The sequence below is a fragment of the Macrobrachium nipponense genome, chromosome 32 (genome assembly GCF_015104395.2).
Source record: "Macrobrachium nipponense isolate FS-2020 chromosome 32, ASM1510439v2, whole genome shotgun sequence".
In the NCBI taxonomy this organism is placed as follows: domain Eukaryota; kingdom Metazoa; phylum Arthropoda; class Malacostraca; order Decapoda; family Palaemonidae; genus Macrobrachium; species Macrobrachium nipponense.
In genome coordinates, this window is record NC_061094.1 from 42,840,115 (window position 1) to 42,862,570 (window position 22,456).

The 22,456-nt window shown below is 36.1% G+C and overlaps 1 protein-coding gene across 4 annotated transcripts in view; it reads left to right on the forward strand.

Annotated features, from left to right (window-relative positions):
* The first annotated feature begins 19,179 nt into the window (after positions 1-19,179).
* LOC135207485 (uncharacterized) overlaps positions 19,180-22,456 on the forward strand; it is a 79,932-nt gene continuing 76,655 nt past the window's right edge. Inside the window, exon 1 of one of the 4 annotated variants that reach the window (XM_064239273.1) lies at positions 19,180-19,287. The gene's annotated coding sequence lies outside the window, so the exon portion shown is untranslated. Of the gene's footprint in view, positions 19,621-20,742; positions 20,972-22,456 lie in introns of those variants that run through there. The other 3 variants (XM_064239274.1, XM_064239276.1, XM_064239275.1) reach the window with 3 other exon arrangements.

Genomic DNA, 22,456 nt, shown 5'->3' on the forward strand with positions numbered 1-22,456 from the left:
TGAATAGGTAGCGTGTGTACAACATCAAACAGCTGTTCTCCTTTGACATTTAAAGCGACCGTGGCTTTCTGAAACCAAACATGCAGATTTTATACCTTTATAAACAAGTTGAAGAAATCCGCACCTTCAGTAACCATAGATTCTTGGGAGGAGGAAGGCTGTACCTACAACATCGAATAATACAATGGATCGTGTCGAAAAAAAAGCAACAACATATGCTGAACAAGACAACACCCTTCAGTGTCTACTCCATGTTGGTAATCTATGTTGTCACAGGTACGTATTTCCTGCTGTAGAGAAAGTAGGAAGGCGTGTTATTAAAGGATATTTCACACACACACACACACACACACATATATATATCATATATATATTATAATATATATATATCTATATATATAATATATATATATTACAAAAACAACAATAACACTGATGAAAAAATGACATTCGTATGTTCGGCATGCAGAAGACTATATGGGAGGGGTTAAAGAAGTACGGAAAACGGAAGGGGAAGTGTATGAGATATAAGCGATAAATGGAGGAATGAATAATGTAAGAATAAGGGAGGATTGAGATATGGAAGGAGGAGGGTGGAATGAGGTAACGAAGACGAAGGAAGGAATGACGTATGGAAGACGAAATGAGGGAGATTGAAAAGGATTAGATTTTAAAAAATGAATATGCAAAAGAATTGTAAGAATGAAGGGGAAAATCGCGAGGAAGGGAGAATAAGGGAATATATCGAGAAAGACCGAGATATGATTAGGTAAAAGGGAAGCTGAAATGGAGGAGAAGACGTTAACGTGAAGGACGAAAGACAGAAGTAGTGAAGGAGGAAGATGGAGCATAATATAAGAGAAAAGTAGCGATGTATGAAAGAGAAAGGAAAACACAAATAAGAGAAATAAAAAAAGGTAAGAGGAGTATAAGGGGTAAAAAATAAGAAAGGCGGAAAGAAACAGGTAAAGGAGACGAATAACAAACACAAAGAAATAGAAATGGGAAGATGAAACACACAAATAAATAGAAAAGGGAAGATAAAACAGACACAAAGAAATAGAAAAGGGAAGATAAAACAGGCACAAAGAAATAGAAATGGGAAGATAAAATAGACACAAAGAAATAGAAAAGGAAAGATAAGACAGACACAAAGAAATAGAAATGGTGGTGGACGTAACGGAAAACAGAAATAGAAAAGGGAAAGGAAATGGTCACGAGAAAGGTAGGGAGGAACACTGGGATAGAGAAATGGGAAAATAAAGATAAAAATAAAGGCAGGAAAGCAAACGGAGAGAGAGAGAGAGCGATCAGGAAAGCAAGTACTACGGAGAAACAAGAGAGGAGGAAGAATTCCAAATCACTTCGTGCCTGTGGTAATTCTGATATGTCTGCTGTGTAAAAAGGGTGATTTACATTACGTAAAACTGTATATGGTGGAAACTGAATGAAAATCATACATGAACTGGAGGCAGCCTTCTCACTCACAAACCATTTGCGCGCGGGTAATGGTATTATCATACTGTCACATATAAGCCTATTGTCACACACGATAGAGAAAAAAAATGTGTGCACATACACACACACACACACACATATATATATATATATATATTATATATATATATATATATATATACATATAGATATATAATATATGATATATGCCACGAAGGAAAGTGAAACTACGGAGTGATGCTATAGGCATTTTGACTTACAGCCTTTTACTCAGTCTGCTAAGTAAAGGGCAGTCAATCGAAAGGCCTTGCACCACTCCGTTGTTTCACTTCCTTTCGTGGCCATTGCCCTTATTTATTATATTCATCACATTCATATATATATATATAGTATATATATATATATATATATTATATAGTATATATATATATATATATATATATATATATATATTATATATAATACACACACGTATATATACTTCTAACAACAAGTAAGAAAAAGAAATGGGCGTGGGCAGGACATATAAAGATAATGTCAGATAACAGATGGACGAAAAGAGTAACAGAATGGGTCCCTAAAGATTGCAAACGAAGCAGGGAAGGCAGGGAAGACGGTGGATTGACGAGCTACGAAAATTTGCGGGTATAGAATGGCATATAGAAAGACCACAAACAGACGAGAGTGGAAGGACATGTCTGAGGCCTTTGGCCTGCAGTAGACTAACAAACGGATGGATGATGAGGATATATATATATATATACATACATTAATATACTACATATATAGATATACATAAAATATTATATATCATATATATATTATATATACTATATATATTAATATAGATGGTATCTAATAGTATAATATATATACTAATATATATAATATATTATAATATAGATATGATATATATATATATAATAAAGGACGAGAACAAATTCGCTTGTTATGGAGTGTCCCGCTGTCACGACGAAGTCCATCATGTAAAAAGAATACATAAATGTTTCAATGTGAGAGCAACCAATGCCTGAAGCTGGAGACCATTGAATAAATGTCACGACCTCGGGAAAAGGAGATATACGAGAATCCCAGAAGGAAACGCTTCCAAATTCGGAAAACCCCAGACACGCAGTGGCAATAATGGATGATCCCATACATCTCAAGCAAATTACAAAGCGCTGGGCGGTGTTGCTTGCAGTCAAAGCGTTCGCCGACGGCAGATAAATTATCTCTTATCTAAGACTTTGAAGAAGGATATGGCTTCTTTGAGCATCAACAGAGACATCAGTAGACATAAAGGGGGCTAGAGAATTTTATAGTGAATACCTTGAAAACAAATGCGCAATTGATTGTGGGTAGAATAATTAATTATTATGACAAATATGAGAGTTGATCGAAAGGGAACATATCCTAGATACACTACAGGAATTCAAGACGCCATTTAAGTCTAAATTTCAAAATGATCGTATAGAAATGGTAAACACACACACACACCGTCATGTTGAAGAAACTCAAAGATAATCATTAGCCAGAAATATACTTCGGTGAAGGGTACGAATGAATCATATAACGAATACAAACGGAGTCTCAAATTTATCCCGAAAACATCAAAAATAAAAGAAAATAAAAAAAATCTTTATCATCTGAGACAGCGGGATGAATCCCGTCGTGGTATATATAGTCCCTACGGGGAGGCTAATCAACTTCGGCGAAAAAAGATAACGAATATCGGAACATTAAAAACAACGCTTTATCGTAGCACAACAAAAGTCATTAATTCTACGCGAAAGTTAGATGTAGTCACTGGAGAAATCTAACTCGAGTGGATGTTAAAGCTTTCGCCTGAAAGACTAAGACATTCTCCAGTAAGCAATTTTGTTAGTACTATACTAAACATTGCGTTTCATGTTTATTTATTTATACTTAATTCTTACAATGCACGTAGATGTATAAACACAATTATGCGACGCGTATTCATACACGTGTCGTGAAGTATAATGCGTTCTCACATACATACGTATTTAACATACCTATGTTCATTTAAGGACAATTAGATATTTGTGATTTGCGCTGTTTATATTTCACGTCAAGGAACGAACGATATCCAAGTATGGTTGTGTCAGTGAAGAAATACTAAGATTCTCTCTCTCTCTCTCTCTCTCTCTCTCTCTCTCTCTCTCTCTCTCAACGAGAGGAGCGTACAGAAACCTTCTCATTAACACCCTCATCAATGCAAATTGAACTTCGGGATGAAGCAGGAACAAATTTGCGAAAGTTCGAGACGCTCCCCTCTCGGGCCAGCGACAGACGACAACGGGCAAGAAGAGGAAGGAAGCGCTGGCAGATGGCAGATATATTATGGACAGGACCCACTGAGTCCTGATTATGGACTCTATGGGTGGACCAGAGGCGGACACGAAATGGAGCGAATGATTTCGTTCATAGGGGCGTCGAGGAGATTGGTGATGCTTCTCATTGAATTGCTTGTTGTTTGTTTGCTTGTATGGTGTTTTTATGTTGCATGGAACCAGTGGTTATTCAGCATCGGGACCAACGGCTTTACGTGACTTCCGAACCACGACGAGAGTGCACTTATATCTCCAGAAATACACTTCTCTCATACCTCAACGGCATGTCCAGGAATCGAACTCGCGGCCAACTAGGTGGCACGCCAACACCATACCGACCACGCCACTGAGGCACTGAATTGGATAAAGTAACTATAGCCACGAAGGAGGGTGGGTGTTTAATAACATGTAAATTGGCTTCAGGATTCGGAAGAACATTTACAGAAACAGAGATTAACTCGGTGATTGAATAGTAAAATGGAGAGTTCAGATACGCGGAGCTTTCTTTTCTTGGCTAAGAAATTCGCAATCTCGTGAAAAACAGTGTTTTAGCTTAAAGACTGGTGAAAAACACCCTTCGCATGTTCGAAAGTCCTTGCTTTTGTCTTTTACTTAGTAATACAGTTTACTATATGATTGTGGTTTTTTTTTTCCTTTTCATAACCGATAGAATGGTCGCAGAGTCAGGTAAATCAGGCATCAGTAAATAAGGTTTGCTCTGAAACTGGAAGGAAAATCATATGAAGAGTTGAATTACGAGGAATAGACTGCGACATTAATTAAAAAGTTGAAGTATGAATCTTTAATGTATTACCTATATCTTTCCTTAAATTAATAACCGAGAGAAAAAAATAGGATTTTAATGTCTTAGCAAGCTTTCTATAATTATAATTAGTAGTGAAAATATTTTATTTCATTCTTCACGTGTTGAAGCATGAATTTTAATGTATTGCGCATATCTTTCCTTAAATAAGTATCGAAAATATTCCTATTGTGTACGAGGCAATAACTGTATATGAAATTATTAGTTATATAATACTCGCCTTGCGTGTGAAAGTGGACTGAAATTAAACCTACGGGTGCTGCACTTAACCTTGTAAGGGAAACTAAACATTACGAGGTCAGCGTTAAGCCAAGTCTATAATTTCCGGAGTAAATTATAAGGATTATAAGATTAGACCTGCTTGACGAGCCCTTTGATTGATATCTACAGTCATACATTTACGCTGATTTAGCGTTCTATAAATATCAATTTACCTTTCGTGTAAGCGCCGGTAAGACAGTCACGTGAATGTCCTTATCAAACCAAGTTAAACAGTTGGACTTTACCTCTCAAGGGTTTCTTAAAAGACGAAGGGCTTCAGGAATAATTTAAAGCGAAAAATGAGAATTCCACGATTATGCGAGAGCGGAAAAGAAATCGTCGCTGAATTGAGAATTCCAGGAACCGCGGCCCTCGAAATATGATATATATATAAACGGTGACTGACGTATAGATAAAAGAAAAAAGAAGCTGGGCTTCATCACATCAAACAGTACCGAAGAATTCGTTGGCTGAAGAAAAATGAAACACCTAGATGTTGTTTGAGAGGTAATCGGCTTGACAAATTAAGTATCCTTTATTAGAGTACGTTCTTGAGATCGGAACTGGAGGTTTAAAAAATTATTGGAACGGAGCAAGAACGACTGACGGTTAGGAGGTGATGGCTGAAGAGATATCTTAACATCGCGCTTATCTGCAAAAGCATGTAATTGTGGAAACAAAGAAAGGACAGACACCGATACCGATAAATAATTCCTGAGTATATTTTTCATACCACATATACACGAGAGAAAGCGGACATCGAAGATATCACGCTTAAATACCCCTGGAATATATGGGGCACCTAGGCCTACTCTATGTTCAGCAGATATAGAATTGCGAGTAGAGTTGAGCTATCGTGACTTGAAGCCTTAGAAAATAAGTAATTATACGGTGGAGTGCCGTCGTGAACCTCCATAAAACATAGACTTTGGCTAATCCTTGATTATATAAAGTGGGGAGGTACGGTCGTCTTTTCTCGAGATCTATTGTCCAATAGCACGCAAATGGACTCGTGATAGAGTGCTTCTAAATATATAAAAAACAGCCGTATGGCAGCAATAATAAATTGTTACTCTAGTACTCTACATATGTGTAATCTACTGAGGTAGACACGATTGCAACTCAACAAAGTAAAAACTGCAATGACTCGAATATTCTATTCTGTGTCGCTGTCATGCCAGTTTTATTCACAATTCGGAATATCTACCACTGTCAAAAGAAAGAAAGGATTTACAGAGGAAAACGAATTATAATTAGATTTCCCACTGTTTCAGCGAGGTTCATAAGGACGGTGGCATCCTGTCGTTATCTCTATTTACTTTTCTTGTAGAGGCCGCTTCAGCCATGAAGAAAGAGCCGTTTTCATTACGGAAGACTTAGCTAGCGTTATTAATTAGTTGATAAATTGGAAGATAACTGAAATATCAGGAAAAAGATATTTCATTTAGTTTTTTTTTTTCTTCCTTATACTGACAAAGAGATATCTGGATTTGAATGTGAATGTTCAGCCAAAGAGCAACACTGGACCTGGTCAGTTTTTGGAGTTACCCATGACCATCTACGGGAGCAATGGGATCGGTTTAATGTCAATACTCCCCCACCCCCAACCTCGCCCCAGCATTCACCCCCCCCCCTCCCCACCACCAGAAATAAACGACTATAAACTTTAAGCAGTCTTCAGAAAAGAGCGAGTGACAGAGAGGGTTAAGTTGCTGGATGCTATGCATGTGTCACAACTGAGATGCTTAAGGAAAAAAATGACATTAAACAAAGAAAATAAGCGAAAGAGAGGATAGGGTTGTCCCACCATATACGGATCTGGAACTACAGCAAAATTGCCTTTATTTATAAATTTGAGATTTAGGAATTCACATCAAATGTGTTGCAGAAATTATTATCAACTAAAGATTCCCCTCAGTTAACATATATGAAAATATATTAATTCTGAGGTAGAACGAAATAGATATTAAAGGACATTTGTGGCTTATTCGTATATATATATATATATATAGATATATACTATATATATATATATATATATATATATACATATATATATATATATATATATACATATATACATATATATATATACATATATACATATATATATATATACATATATATATATATATATATATAATATATATATATATATATATATATATATATAACTGTGTCTGTGTGTAGCCTATGTCTCGAGAAGACGAGCTGGCTACCTCAGAAATAGACCAATCATTTTGCGACGCCAGCTGGAATAGCTATATAATCAAATCCTTTCTTGCCCTAGAGTAACCGACAAATAATATTAATCACGTTAGACAAACTAATCAAATCCTTTCTTGCTCGAGAACCACAAACAATTATGACTTAAAAGATTATCCCTCAGAAAGAAGTCCCTAAACTGATGAGCAAGTCGAGAAATATCCCTCAGAACGAAGTCCCTAAAGTCTAAACTGATGAGTAAGTAAAGAAAACAAGAGGTGGGCCCTGCTGGAGAAAAACTCTACGGGATTGACACATCACACACCGACTTGACGAAAGAAGCATGAGTTGAATTGCAGAGTCGCAGCGTGGTTGATTGCCGGGGTCGTCTGTCGCGGCCATTAATTTGGGAGGTTCTTGTTACTCATGGTAGCAACTGAACCGAGTTTATGTAAGTAACGTTATGTCATGAGGGATAAAAAAAGGGGGGAGGGGGAGGGGCGGGATTTTTTTTTTGTACTCATACGTGTGTTAGATTTCGGTGTATATTTCAGTAGGCCATATGAAAAAAATTATGATTTTTTTTACGTGTGTGTGTATTAGATTTCGTCGTCTATTTGCATAGACCATATAAAATAATTTATAGTATGCTTGTATGAATTTTTTTTACCTATACGTGTATTAGATTTCGGTGTATATTCGAGTAGGCCATATAATAAATTGATTATAAAGTTTTTTTTTTACCTCTTGTGTGTGTGTGTGTGTATTAGATTTCGTCGTCTATTTGCATAAGCCTTATAAAAAATTCATCATACGCTCGTATTAAAACATGTATACTGGCACGTGTATACAATACATACGTGGATAAGCTTGGTAATCCTCCTTGTTGCTAAACCGCTAACGCCAAACCCATAAGGTCTGTTATAAATTTCCAAGCATTTATTCTTATGATGAGTTTATAAAGAAACTAGTTAAGCTGAATTTAGAAGACTAAAGCTAAAAAAAAAAAAAAACTTAACTTGGATTCTTCTGTTGAGCTTACTAAAAACAAAAAAAAAAAAGTATTAAGCCGAATTTAGAAGACAAAGAAGAAGCAACCTTGTTCTCCTCTGATGTACTTACTAGCAAAAGTAGTTAAGATGAACTTTGAAGACTAAAAAAAAGGAAAAAAATAATAATGACAAGTTCATAAAACTGATTTGAACGGGCAGTCACGAATTTCAAACTAGGTGACGACACGCATCGAATACAGTATAATAACAGGAGGGGGGAAATACCTGTAATGTTAGCTTTCAGTCAGAGCAGGCGCGCATTACAAATGAAGAATTTGTAGAACCAAAATGTATTATTATTATCATTATTATTTGCATTATTCACAACGAACAAGGCGTAAGGGCCTTTTATTTGTAAATAAAGCATCCATAGGAGGATCCCCGTATGTCAAAAAGTTATGAGAGAGAGAGAGAGAGAGAGAGAATAACAAATCAGTAATGACAATTAAAAGTACAAACTTTATATATATATATATATATATATATATATATATATATATATATATATATAGTAGAGAGAGAGAGAGAGAGAGAGAGAGAGAGAGAGAGAGAGAGAGAGAGGCAACCGCGCAGATCTGTCCTACGATCCTTCTCTTATGTAATTATGACTTTTATCGTCTCTAATTTCAAAACAACACCCCTCCAGTTTACTGGAGCTTTTCGTATCCTCAAGGCTGGAGCTCTGAAGGCCAGGCCGCATGTGTTGCTACATATACATTTATTTTTATGACCGAAGGCGAAAATGAAGCTTCTATTCCTTTCTCGGATTACGAAGTAGATGAAAGTGAATCAAAATTACAGTTTCAGTTGTAGGTAATGAAACTTGAACTCCATATGTTTTTATACGTGACAAAAATCATTCTTTATGTCAAATTTGAAATCGTTCTATTACTTATTATTATTATTATTATTATTATTATTATTATTATTATTATTATTATTATTATTATTATTATTACAGATGATAAAACCTAATAGCATTCATACGGAACAACCACACAGGAGCCATTGACTTGGAATTCAAGCTTCCAAAGAATATTGTGTTAGCAATGAGTACATAATTCGGAATTTGCTAAGATACATAGATTTTTGTAACAGTAAGTGTTCGGAAGTAACTAAATTATACCTATCCCTGTGATATGAAGATACCATAAATAACTAGTATGATTAAAAACATGTAATATGAGCAGTTCGGGCGTGGCTGATTGCCTATAGCGCTTGTTGATGTTTCGTTTTTCTCTTTTTGAAAATTATGAAGTAAATATAACTTAGTATGCAATATAAAAATTAAATATTATATATGGAAAGACTCCTAGATAACTATAAAGCTTTTAAATAAACCGAATTCGGGTATACGTAATTATTTTCAATATCATATATATATGTGTGTGTGTGTGTGTGTGATTGTGTGTACATACAGAGAGAGAGAGAGAGAGAGAGAGAGAGAGAGAGAGAGAGAGAGAGAGAGAGAGAGTCCATTCTGAGAGCACTTCAAGTGTTGCTAGAAAACATCATGAACACTGTGATAACGATAGCGCTGAGGAGTTCATTTAAGAAAAAAAAAATGCTACTCAATATAATGAGTTCAGAAATTAGAAAGCCAACTACACTCGTCATGTTTAGAGTTCAGAGAAATCTGAAACACGTCTTTATGGCAAGAGTTCTCATTCATGACTGATATAAGATAAAATAAAAAGCATTGCTTTGATTCACTTTCAAAAAGAAATTCGTACAAATCTTTACAAGGTATACACAAATTACAGATAGTGTTTATATATTGGCTGTTGAAATAAAATGCATATTTTGCTATCTAAAGTTACGTAAGGCAGAAATTGACTATAGGTCTTAAATCACATTGAAAATTAGGTGGTTGTCCAAAATCGGAAATAAGCTAGAGGTCTAAAATCAAACTGCAAACTCTCCAGCGGTCTAGAATCAAATCGGAAATTAACCAGAGCTCTAAAATCATACCGGAAATTAACCAGATGTCTGAAGTTAAATCGGTATAACCATTCAGCTGTCTAGAATCAAATCGGAAAGTAACCAGAGCTCTAAAATTAATTCGGAAATTAACCAGAGTTCTAAAATAAAATCGGAAATTAACCAGGTTTCTAACCTCAAATCGGTAACCATTCACCTGTCTAGAACTAAATCAGAAATTAACCAGTTCTAACATAAAATCGGATATTAACCAGAGCTCTAAAATTAATTCGGAAATTAACCAGAGTTCTAACATCAAATCGGAGATCAACCAGATTTCTAAAATGAAATCGGTAACTATACTCTGTTTTTTTCCATTTGTCCATCCGCCTGTGGTGTTTGCGGTTGGTAACACTGCGTCACGGGCTTTAAATAATATCCTATTTCGAATATTAACGGTGTAATTCGCATACAGTAAATTATTAAAACCCTTTTCAGTTGCAAATGAACACCCAGATATCCTTTAATTTACCTAAAACTTACACATAACGTAACTATATAAAGCCTGGAACGCAGTGTTACCATGCGAAAACACCACAAGCGGATGGACAGATGGAAAAAAAAAACAGAGTATAGTTATTCAGCTAAGATCAAGTCGGACATTAACCAGATTTCTAAAATCATGTCCGGTAATTAACCAGAGTTATGAAATTATATTGGAAATTAACCAGAGTTTTTAAATCAAATCTGAAATTAATCAGAATTCGAAAATAAAATTGTAACTAACCAGAGTTATAAAATCTTAGAAATTAACCGCATTTTAAAATCAAATGTGAAATTAACCATAGTTCTTAAAAATAAAATTGGAAATTAATCAGCACTATAAAATCATATCAGTAATTAACCAGTTATAAAATCAAATCGGAAATTAACCAGAGTTATAAAATTATATCGTTAATTTACCATAGTTATAAAATCATATCGGTAATTAACCAGTTCTAAAATAAAATTGGAAATTAACCAGAGTTCTAAAATCAATTTCGTAATTAACCAGTTATAAAATCACATCAGAAATTAACCAGTTATAAAATCACATCAGAAATTAACCAAAGTTCTAAAATCAAATTGGTAATTAAAAGTTATAAAATTATATAAGAAATTAACCAGAGTTCTAAAATCAAATTGGAAATTAACCGAGTTCTAAAATCAAATCGGTAATTAACCATAGTTCTAAAACCGAATCGGAAATTAACCATAGTTCTAAAATCAAATCGGAAATTAACCAATTATAAAATGTTTGCTTTCGCTAGAAGCATTTGCTTTTAGCCGAAATAATGTTGTTTTAAAGTACAGCCCATCCTGACCCTCCTACAAGTTTGAAATTACTCTTTTCATACACAATCTACACGAGCATTTGTTATTCTTATGATTGTACATGCTTCACCCTCATACAATAGTATGAAATTACATTTTCCGTCTATGTATTACCCCTCATTTGATATAAAGCACAACTACCTTTTCAAACAATTCATTGTACATTGATCATATTGCAACTGTTAAACGAAATCATGAAAAGAAACATAAGTCACTTCATTCCACAGGCATTTCATTTCAGCATTCCAATAATATGGCGGGGTTCGCTGGCAGGCAGAATGTCTGCGCTACGAGTGCGTGACAACTATTGAACAAAAACACGAGAAGAAACATCTAAAAATAAAAAAATAGAAAAATAAAAATGAAGAAACATCTTAACGCTGTCGATTATTATTCAGCACGAACTCGGGAGTGGTCGCCAAAACCGACGTTGAATACATCGTAATAGTTCTGTTAAATCTCCCTTTTCATAAGCACTACAAAGAGACTTGACTCGATAACATTTTAAAGGATCACGTGTACTTTATAACGGGGTGACATCAATTTTCTTCGCAGTGTTATGCAGACCCTTAGTTTCATATCCAGTCAGACTATCTTTTTAAACATAAAACGACAACTTACAATTTTGAAACCAAATACTAATACGGAAATTACAACATCTTTGAAACGTTAGCATTTCACAACTATACTCTGTTTTTTTTCATCTGTCCATCCGCCTGTGGTGTTTTTGTATGGTAACACTGCGTCCCGGGCTTAGATAGTTACGCTAATTGTAAGTTTTAGGTAAATAAAAGGATATCTGTGTGTACATTTGTAACTGAAAAGTGTTTTAATAATTTACTGTATGCGAATTACACCGTTAATATTCGAAATAGGATATTATTATAATCGTTGAATGTAAGCTGAATGTTACTATCTAAAGCCTGGGACGCAGTGTTACCATACAAAAACACCACAGGCGGATGGACAGATGAAAAAAAAACAGAGTATAGTATAAAGAGGAAGACGATTAATATTTATGAAAGGTCAAAATCATGGTTTTTTTCACTTTTACACTTAAAAACAACCAAATGCTATTAAAAAATATGGGTAGTACCGTTTCCGTCTGGAGATGAGAATGGAAGCAATATACTCCAGTATTAATGGTTCGGACTTTCTCACCATAAAATAATACGCATACCGTTCCCTTCAAGATAAGCCAGAGTAAATAGTATGTATAAATATTTCACTTGTATGTTACCGCACGCTCCTTTTTCTCACAATAAGCGATGCTCTTTTCTTATTATATTAACAATATTCACCTTCGCTGAAAACTACTGTCGTAAGACGACAAACCAACTTTCTTTAATTTGTCATTGGATCTAAACTCGAAAGGCGAATTACAATGAAGAATTTAACCGTACTTACGTTGACTGAAGTGAGTTACTTAACGGAGTTGTTGAAATGCTTCATCCTGACTTGCTTGCTTTATCGCCTTGTATTTTCCGGTAGAATCAGATTAGAACCATTTGCTTTCTACAGAAAGTTTGCCAATCCTTTGCTTTTCAAGTAATTAATTTTCACGCATTTGTTCCATCGCCGTATGCTGCAGCGCTACGCTACCCACATATGTGCTATGTTAATGCATATTGCACTATAATGCATCTGCGCTATTTTGCTGTGTAATATAGTCTATTGCATACACTGATCCTAAAGTATACAGAGTTACTAAGGTACTACATTTAGATATCCTTATCTGAACCTATATAACTTTTTGAGTTTTTAAACTTCATTTGAAATAAATTCAAAATACGTTAAAATGTAGTACTTAATCAAGCCAGATCAAAAGTGCAACTCCTCTAGCTTGTAAAACTCAAATATCACTGAAACTTTCCCAAAACCATATAGCGGACTGACACCAGCCTATCAGCAGGTGTTTAATCGAGTAAGACAGAATTTGAGGGAAAACTGGTGACCTGCCGTCATATCTTGGAAGGATTGTTAAGTGAGCTAACAGCTATCTTCTTACTTTTTAGTACACGGTTAGGCCCACTGCCAATAACTATGGAAACTGCTGCCTTGCAGGTGGACTTGTTAGTCAAAGGCGAGGCCCACCGCCAATAACTGTGGTTGATGACAGCAAGGGCATGCGGTCGTAAAAACCCCTTTGCCAAACAATAAACCATGCCTGGTGTTGTAAGGAAAGGCACATATGGCAACCCTTTAATGTATGGATAACGGTGGGAAAGAAGAGTTGTATTCGGTAGTTCCCAACGACTGGGAAACGCAGTTGAATATACTTGAGAAGGAACACAAGTACTAGGTAGACTTTGAAAAGGTCAGTTTTAACTCTGGTGACCAAAATCTATGGTTATGGCGTGAATAGCTCGGTTTCTTTAGTTTGGAATATTTGGGGACAAGATAGGGATAATGATTCCTTCACTCCAAAAGTGACGATCCTCTCTCTCTCAAACCTAATCATTCTTGACAATGATACTTTCACTAATAAAGCAACATTATAGCACTAATGAATATGTTCTATCATTTTAAAGCAACATTATAGGACAAATGAATGTGTTCCATTATTAAGAGTTCTATAGGGCTTTAATTATCAACAAAGTGGTTTGGGCCTAATAGCGTTATTTCAAAAGAAAAACAGTGATAAGAGCAATTAAAAACATAACACATAAACTTTTTTTCCAAGTATAGCCGAACCCTGAAGAATTCTCGCCATATTAGTCCAGCCGTTTTCGGTAAAAATCGTTCAAATTTGGTTAAAAGCACCAAAGTTCGCACAAAGTTAGCTTGAGATTTACCTTTTGAAATTTGATAGAGACCCATTTGATATCTTTCCAATAGGGCCGCTTTATCAAGATGGCCGCCAAAATTCAGGAAAATGCAGCTAAACGAAGGATTTTCATTGTAAAGTCACAATTTTGGAGACTAAACCTATATTTTCAAGTATGTTCTAAAAATTAAAAGCAAATGTAAGCACATCAGACAAATATCTAAGGAGAAAAGGGCCTCTTTGTTACAGAAATTGTTAAAATATAAAACCGGCTGTAATCACATTATTTTGTTCTGTAATTTAACACAAAGTAAAGTATGTATTTGAATGTCAAACATAAGTACAGTGCTTTATTAACTCAATATAAAGAGTGTTTTCTTAACTTAATACAAAAATAGATCTCATCCTTGTAATCATAAATTGCTAGTACAGTACTGGAATGACAATTTATGTACACAGTCTAATCACACACGGTCACAATCCCCCGACCCCCCCACCCCCATTTGCACAGAGCCGTACATGCTAGTTGTGCTTTCACACACTTGCATCTTCCTCTGCAGCCTTTGACACATCCACATTTCAGGAATTCCATATAGGAAACTGATGCTTGAGGGAGATCTGACCAATAGGGTTCCCATGCATTCCCAGGCCCTTTCATCCAACCCCATTCGACAGGTGAAGGTAACACAGGATTGGGGAGAAGTGACTGGCCCCAAACATGACCCGCTTGATAAGATGCTCTTCTGACATGCTGGTAGAGAGTAGCAGAAGTTGGTGGTATGAGATCAATGGACCTGCCTTTCCTGGTGAAGAGATCTTTTCTCGCTTCATCAGCTGATGTGGCAGTGCTTGTTTTGTCATAAAGCAGAACAACAAATCTCTCAAGGTTTGCCATGTGCTGGTCAATTTTCTTCAGTGTTGGTACATTCCCAGGGTCTGCAAACTCCTCAGTTACACTTGCACATATTTGCCAAGTCTTCCAAGAAGATTTCTTCCCTTTACCAGCAAAGGTGGATGTGTTGTCACACCCACTGAAGGCATGAAACATAGGCAGAGCCTGACACTTTAGACCTAGAGAACCAGCTATGGTGTGTACAGGGATATATCTGAAGTTGTCCCCAACCCCAAAGCTAATCCACAGTTCACTTGCATGTCCACAGTTCTGATCATGATCCTCTCACAACCGTGTTGAACAGCATCTTTTGCATGGAGAAGAAGCCTTGTGTCTGCTTCCTCATAGGAGCATGGAGATATTTGATCAATACCTCGGGGATGCAAAAGACCAATTCTCCTTTTGTGGACATAATTTGCTTGCCCTCTGGACAGCTGATAGTAGCACATTGATCTGCTAGAAGACGGAAGTTTGCATCACACCGCAAGAAAGCCTTCCAGTTGCCAGGAACAGGAATGTTAGCCTTTACTTTTCTGTGGCCCCCTCTCCTCTGAGACTCCTAGCAGTAGCCTTCAGACTGTCTTGGAAGTACTGATCAAAGATAATATCAACTCTTCTTGCCATCTTTAAAAGTCTGCATGTCTGGAAAATGAGACAGGATGCGATTCTTCAAATGTGTAGAGTTTACACGTCCCTCTATTTGAACACCCAGTTGCTCAAGCCGGGCACTGTACAAATTGCAGAGATCTGCAAGTTTAAAGGTTGATAATGTGCCACGTTGGATGCTGCTCTCTTCAATATATGAAATTAGGTCAGCAAGTGCAATGCCTTCTAATTGAGCAAATCTTCTTGATTCTGCATCAGTATTGCCTTCCATCAGTTTTGCAGTTTTCTTGTACAAAGCGGCCAGGCACTTTGCATATACAGCTTCCTGAGAAATCAGATCTCCAGCACTCAACTTTGCCAACAACACTGTATCTTGGATTTGCATAGCACATTCTCTTATTAGTTTGTCTGTTTCAAAAGTTGACACATTATGAAGTGGGCCTACACTTGTTGATTCAGGGCATAGAAAACATGTATCCAAGACCACAACTTTTCCGTGTTACCTTATTGTCACTAGTGTCATTATTTTCTGGATCTGGAGCTTTTCTTTTCTCTGCTCTTTTTTAACATTCTTGTTGTTGAAAGGGTTGTTGCAATTTTTATGCCAACCAGCACCATTTTCTTCCATCAGGTTTAGCACTGTGATTGTTTCTCCCAGCAGAAGTGGATGAATGTCCATAGGCAATGAGTTGAGTTCATGTAACCTCTGAATATTCTGTGATATGGTGAGGTAACCAGCACCTGAATCATGTGTTTTGCCACAAGTAGGGCGCTGAATGGGATCCTTTTTTACCAGTTGACATAGAATCCACCTGTCCCAGTAAAACTATAGTTCTGCTATTGTTAGAATTTGTACTTCACAAAGCTCTGTTTACTAGTATTAGCATGCACATAGAGTTTAAGCCATCACCAATAAAGCAAGCCAATAAGCACTATGGTCTCTACACAGTTCTGTACAAAGGCATAGTAATGAACATTGCTGTCTCTTCAAGCAGTAGAACAGCAACCTGAAGGAAAGAAAAAAAAAAAACTATCACTCTAAATCTATGCATGAATGAACAACAGTTAATAAGAACACATTTTCAGAAATATTCATATGGTACCTGTTCCCAAAAGCAAAATTGAATTGTAATTTATCAAAATATCAGCCATGTGCTCAGTAACATATAGCTCCCCTGGTGAATGACAACAAATATATACAAATCACCTGGCCTGGTGAGTAAAGAGTGAACTAAAACAGTAGGGCAGTTAATGAAACACTGCATACATTATGACAACATAATTATAGATGTTATTGTGGTTGATAATTTCATTTATAAAAGACTAATGTAGTATCAGTTTACACTGATTGAGCAGATACATATGGAACTTTGGAACCATTTGAGACACTAAGATGATAAAATTTTGAGCAATTTTTCAATGTTTGCCTTATTTCAGAATTTAAATGGGCATTTGCTGCTTAAATATTGTTCTGGTGTGCTTATTTTTATTCTCATTGTTTAGAACATCCTTGAAAATATAGGTTTAGACTCCAAAATCGTGAATATCCAATGAAAAACCCTTGAATATCAGCATTTTCCGAATATTGGTGGCCATCTTGAAAAAGTGGCCATATTGGAAAGATATCAAAAGGGTCTCTATCACATTTGAAAAAGTACACCTCAAGCTAACTATGTGTAAAATTTGGTGCTTTTAACCAAATTTGAACGATTCCTCCATATCTTTTTACTGAAAACGGCTGGACTAATTGATCGTCAGATGAAGAAACAAACTTCATAATAGTACTATCCAATAACATACGTAGATTAGTCAGTCTAATGGGGTGGCTACACGTAGCGTTGGTTGCCAAGACTGCCTGAAAATTGCTCTCCAGAGCTAAGAAACCAAACACATTCCAGGGTGAAGTAATATTCAATAAAAAAAAAGGGTGTGGTGAATTCATTGGTCAGGTCAGATTAAGTAAAAGGCTATTACTGATGCATTGGTTGCCAAAACTGCCTGAAACTGATTTTCTAGGCTTAGAAACCAACACACTTCAGGCCTAAGAAACGGTGAATGAATTGCTTAGAGGAGCTTCTCCATATGTAGGCATTGACAATCCCTTGAACAATCCATTCCTAATTTCCTAGTCGCTGTAAGGTGACTTTGAGAAAGCCACCAATGCGTCAGGTGCAAGGGGCATGTGGCCTCACTCCGTGAACTTCTCTACTCAGCATGTCAACAAACAACTTGTTTCATCGCCGTCGTTATTGTTGCTGTTTTGTTGTAAAGAAGAAAAAAGATCGAAACCCAATGTTGTATTTTCGGCTAGTGATAAACAGGACTGTTCGAGACGTCATCGCCTACAAATAGCACAGTTGCTCGTCTGCGGGCTTATTCCTCGAATAAGCCTTACCAACACATTCCATTATTTAGAAGAATCCTTCATTTCCTGCCGAGAAACCAGGATGTGACAACTTTGCTTTGTCATTTGAGATCATCGGTAGTTCTTTACTTTTCTGTCTTATTTACTCAGAGGAGGGAACACATAAGATGGAACTATTTTTTAAATAATGATTATTATTCTTTATTATAATCTGAAGAAGGCAATATCATCTTCTATAAAATCATATAACGTGTGAGTCAGAGTAACAAGCAGAAGCCGCGGAGGCGAACCGTAGCCATACTCGTACGTTAGTATACAGGAAGTTTGAAATATGACACCTCACATGCCCTCCTTTTTCATTCCCCTTATTAATTCTTCAAGACAACACAACACTCATCTGTTAGAATTTCCCTTCTGTTTGAATGTGTTTAACCTGCTAGTACTCGCTCCCTTCTACTGTAGTCATTATACCCACCGGTTACCTAATGATATAAAGAGAAACGTTTATGAACACATGGATCTTGGGATGGGGGGTGTCCTTTGAAATTAAAATGGTGCTTTCCCGCTGTTCTTTTGTGTACGTAAAACATAAAGGTGGCAGAGATAACAGAAGAGTCTATGGCAGAGTAACTTGTGGTGAGTCAAGAGAGAGAGTGTGTTGATAAATGTTTCATTATGAAACCAAGTTTAATCTTTTAACACGGCATTTATTCGATATTACGTTGGAAGAGAAAAAATTTCATTAGTGACTGTCACCAGTATTTACCCCTTTCTGCTGAACAGGAGAAATTAGTTGTTCAGATTAGGCTAGTTTTGTATTAGTGCGCGTTTTTGAAGGTATGTGAGCTACCTATTCCTAAAAGATTTAATGGTTTAAGTTGGAATGTGCATTCCGCGATGTTTGGAAATAAAATAGAACATAACACTTGTTACCTGAATATAAGTGAGGGACTTCAACCAGATAATTATATTTACTATATCAAAAAATTTACCGTTGAATAGATGGGTAATTTGGAGTAAAGTACGAACTGTAGAAAAAAAAAGTTATACGAGAGCATATAAGGGGAGCCGTTACAACGATAACATCTCCGGAATCTCGGTGTGAAACACTTGTTGCCTTGGAAACAGACGACCCGGTGTTTGATGCACTAACAATTGTTTGACATTTATTTAATTTTGTTATTATAGTGGCGGAATCGTAACACATACGAAGGTGTGAACATTTCATAGGATCAGTTTTTAAAGTGTGAATTGTTCCTTTATCAAACCGAATCGGGAAAGTGGTAAAATTGGACAGATAATACTGTACGATAGGTTACCGGATACCTACCTAAATCAATTTATTTCATGTCAGCCACCAAATTATGTATCTCAGACCAAAGTACTGTAGTAACCAACGCTATGAAATAGTAGGCTTCTGTAATCTCTCCCGATGCTGATACACAATTGAAAGACTTCTCGGCGATTAGTGTATAGGGGGAAACACCGCAGTGGAACCATTGTCATCGCGTGGATCAGTCTTATTCACTCGATATACCTATACCAAGTAGGTAATTGGTGAAAAAAAAGAATACAATTACATCTTTAACCATACCATTCTAAAGACTGAAGTTTCGTCAACATAATGTGATATATGAAAGCAAATTAGTTTTTAAACCAATATGGCGTCCACCGACTGAGGTGCTGTTCGTAACCGCAAAGGATCCAACATCTCTCCCAGCCCTCTCAGCACTCATTTGAACAATGTTAGCGTATATAGGGCTATGTAATGTTTATTGATCTTACTCAAGATTGCAGTTGTAATCAGCACAATAAAACAATATTTTGTTCCCTATATTAGTGAAAGTATGAAACTTCTTATTCACAGGGTTATGGTTTGAACTGAAATTCATTTTTATCTTGTAATTGTGGTTTTATCCTTACTGCCATCACAACTGAAACTCCACAGAGAGTATTTGATTGTAATTATACATGTTTTGGTCTTAATTCATTCCAAATTGCACTTGAACTACGATGCAGTTCCTGGTTCCTAGTGCTCACTTCACAAACACAGTTGTAGGCAGCAAACGACTACACGGTTTATGAGGTGCAATGCTTTATTCCCTTAATTGTTTACTCATTATTTAGTTTAACTTTACTTTGTTACTTCAAAATGTTTATTTAATTCATGTCTATTATCCCTTTTTTGCAACCAAATCAACCCCGAAAAATTACAGATATTTCTAAAGTAGATACGAGCAGACCGGCAAAATGACTCATCATTGCCAATTTAGTGGAGCTTCACACATACGTCGATGCATTTACAAACTGTTTCCATGAATTTTAGTTGTCATAGTAATGCAATAATGATAAAATTGCTCTAATATGTATATATACTACAAATAGATACACTAATTTCACTTATTTCCCTGGTTTTGTTTAAGTTTTATACCCAGTTTGGAGGGTAAACCCATACCAATTGGCAACATTGATAAACAATAGAAGAGCGCGGACAACGCCGTAGGTGCTGTTCACAGCAAAACTGTTGATATTTGAGTCACGAATCTATTTACTTTTTCAATAACGAATATTTTCAAATTAATAATCATGAATATGTAACAAATTTATGCAATTCATGACTTATACTGCTGTTTAACTATTTATTTAAATAATTATCTAGTGCACGCTTCTTCCTCATCTACCAAAACATCGTAGTTTCCTTGGATAACCCATGGTTGGTGTCATTGTTGATGATTGTTGTGAAGAAAGTGCCCCAGTGTCTATGGGTACAAGTGGTGTGCGGATTTAACACATGGAATGGAAAGTTTATTGACACAAGCGACTCGGCAAACATCGAGATGGCGTCAATCTTCTAAATTGTTGGTGTTATAAGTAAAACTTTCAAAAGTGTCATGGAGGTATGTTTGCAATGCGCATGGCCAGACTTTCATTAACCTCTGTTTAATCTTAAAATTTGACCATAATTTCTAACTTTGGAGAAAATACTTACTTTGAAAGGATAGTGGAGGTCTCAAGTTGTTGCTCTCACCTCCGATGACTCATGACTGGTGCCCATCTCCAGTGTCAGGACGTGTTAAGTACTTTTTCGAAGGGTGGATCCACATGCGGTGAAAACTGGATCAGCTAGTCCAGTCGGTTGTTTCCCCCTAGGTATAGACCTACCTTTTTATTTTATCACAACTCATGCCTAGGCTAATACGAAAATTATATTTGAAAGTGTCGCAAGTTTTATGTTACCCAGATACTATTTACCATCTTTTATTTAGCTACTATACTTTACTGTTATTTCCATGGGGCTGATATTAAACATGATGCTCATGGGAGTGGTTGTGGTGTTTTAGGTAAAAATTTACTCTAGCTAGTACCTAGGTACTAGTATATGATAATCTTTGGTAGCTATGTGGTAATACGGTAATACTATTGTGGTACTTTAAATCCCAGCCAAATAGGTACATGGATCATATAGTATTTTTCTAATTGATTAGGTATGCTGTTTTATGCTTTCTTACAATTGCTGTTGGTGCAAACACATTTTCTTATAGCCTATCCTCCCTTCCCGTAATATGTATTTGTACAACATGAAAATTGAGCAAGGACAGGTACAGTAAAGGGATATGTGTTAACCTAACATAGGGTGCAGGTGATGCAGTCGAATGAATCAATTTTAGGCCTATTGGGATAAGTAGCCCATAGATTGCATAGCCTATGTTATAAGTGAAGTTAAGTAAAATTTGCCTGGATATATTAAATAACCTGATTGATGTCTAAGTTAGTATTCTAATTACTATAGGTTGTATTAGCCAGGTTAATGTGAGTTTTGGAGAAATACATGTTTAGGTGAATGAGTATTAGTCCCCTGATATTTGCTCTTACTGGGATTTAGATTTGTGTATGTTATCAGGAATGATATGTATTTTTAATAGTGATTTTCCCTCTATAATTATCCAACTGATTGCACTTCCAAGGGACACTAAGCACATCAAGAAGAAGGAAAGAGATGGAAAATAGTTGATTTGGAGTTGGAGACCATGTAGCATATATACCAAACTGGCCAGAGTTGGATTATATAATCTTTGACCTACTTCACCTAGCCTAACCTTACCTAGGCATTTGGATGTATTCATAATAATCTTCATTATTGTTTGTAAAACTTGTTATCCTTTTGCAGTGTCCAATAGGTAATGAGCGCTCCACTTTTTTTCTGTTATATGTCTTTTCTGCCTAAGTTGTCATTTGGCCTAGGACTTCATCCATACCCTCTCACCTCAGTTTAATGAATTTTCTGGCTGTAGTTCATCCTGCTACTTTTATATTTAGACCTATTAATGACTTGTGCTCAATGCTTGTGCCATATTTTTTCTTATAATGATTCTGCTCCCTTC